Genomic DNA, 1,987 nt, shown 5'->3' with positions numbered 1-1,987 from the left:
GTGCGCCCTCTGGCGGACACGCCGTTGTAAATGAATGGGGTTTGGCACTTGGTGCATTTTTCGCCCAAGTCGAAGCGCGCTCCGGGCGAGGAGGCCGGATTCTCGCCACCCGTGGCCGGCCGGGGAACCGGCCAAGGCGGACGCGCTCTCTAACGAGCCCCGCCGGCCGGAGGAAGTGCGCCCTCTGGCGGACACGCCGTTGTAAATGAATGGGGTTTGGCACTTGGTGCATTTTTCGCCCAAGTCGAAGCGCGCTCCGGGCGAGGAGGCCGGATTCTCGCCACCCGTGGCCGGCCGGGGAACCGGCCAAGGCGGATAGGCTTTCACGGAGGATCCGCCGTCTGGTCCGCGGGCCGATTAGGGTCCCGCGAGTGAGCGGTGGCGGTCCGGAATCCAGGCCGGCCAGGAGGCACTGCCAGGCGGATAGGCTTTCACGGAGGTCCCGCCGGCTGGTCCGCGGGCCGATTAGGGTCCCGCGAGTGAGCGGTGGCGGTCCGGAATCCAGGCCGGCCCGGAGCCACCGCCAGGCGGATAGGCTTTCACGGAGGAGCCGCCGGCTGGTCCGCGGGCCGTTTAGGGTCCCGTAAGTTAGCGGTCGCGGTCCGGAATCCAGGCCGTCCAGGAGGCACCGCCAGGCGGATAGGCTTTCACGGAGGTCCCGCCGGCTGGTCCGCGGGCCGATTAGGGTCCCGCGAGTGAGCGGTGGCGGTCCGGAATCCAGGCCGGCCCGGAGCCACCGCCAGGCGGATAGGCTTTCACGGAGGAGCCGCCGGCTGGTCCGCGGGCCGTTTAGGGTCCCGTAAGTTAGCGGTCGCGGTCCGGAATCCAGGCCGTCCAGGAGGCACCGCCAGGCGGATAGGCTTTCACGGAGGACCCGCCGGCTGGTCCGCGGGCCGTTTAGGCTCCCGTAAGTTAGCGGTCGCGGTCCGGAATACAGGCCGTCCAGGAGGCACTGCCAGGCGGATACACTCTCTAACGAGCCCCGCCGGCTGGTCCGCCGGGGGAAGTGCGCCCTCTGGCGGACACGCCGTTGTAAATGAATGGGGTTTGGCACTTAGTGCATTTTTCGACCAGCGGCAACGCAGGCTGACGGGCGGCCGCTTCCACGGGCCGGCACTACTCTACGGAGGCGCTAGCCGCCTCCGGTGGGGGCCGTGTGATCTCGCTGGATGCCCGAGGACCTTCCGCCAGGCCCGGCCGCAGCTTTTGCGCGCGCCCGGTCCTATTATCTGGTGGAAGCTGGAGGCCGGGGCTCGGCAGCTCGCTGCCCGGGGACCTTCCGCGAGGCCCGGCCGCAGCTTTTACGCACGGCCGCTGCTATTCTCCGGCTCCGGCTTCGTCCCGGAGGGTGCTTGGGGAACGGCGGCGCACACCGCGAACGGCCGGTGGCGGTCGGCCGGTGGCGGTCGGCTGGTGGCGGTCGGCTGGTGGCGGTCGGGGATGGCGCTTGGGGATGGTGGCTGTCGCCTTGTGGCGGTCGGCTGGTGGCGGTCGGGGGTGGCGCTTGGGGATGGTGGCTGTCGCCTTGTGGCGGTCGGCTGGTGGCGGTCGGCTGGTGGCGGTCGGCTGGTGGCGGTCGGGTGGTGGCGGTCGGGGATGGCGCTTGGGGATGGTGGCTGTCGCCTTGTGGCGGTCGGCTGGTGGCGGTCGGCTGGTGGCGGTCGGGGGTGGCGCTTGGGGATGGTGGCTGTCGCCTTGTGGCGGTCGGCTGGTGGCGGTCGGCTGGTGGCGGTCGGGGGTGGCGCTTGGGGATGGTGGCTGTCGCCTTGTGGCGGTCGGCTGGTGGCGGTCGGGGATGGCGCTTGGGGATGGTGGCTGTCGCCTTGTGGCGGTCGGCTGGTGGCGGTCGGGGGTGGCGCTTGGGGATGGTGGCTGTCGCCTTGTGGCGGTCGGCTGGTGGCGGTCGGCTGGTGGCGGTCGGCTGGTGGCGGTCGGGGATGGCGCTTGGGGATGGTGGCTGTCGCCTTGTGGCGGTCGGCTGGTGGCG

Source organism: Syngnathus scovelli, unplaced genomic scaffold (assembly GCF_024217435.2).
Source record: "Syngnathus scovelli strain Florida unplaced genomic scaffold, RoL_Ssco_1.2 HiC_scaffold_507, whole genome shotgun sequence".
Lineage (NCBI taxonomy): Eukaryota > Metazoa > Chordata > Actinopteri > Syngnathiformes > Syngnathidae > Syngnathus > Syngnathus scovelli.
The sequence above is the reverse complement of the archived record's forward strand: the minus strand, read 5'-3'. Positions refer to the sequence as shown.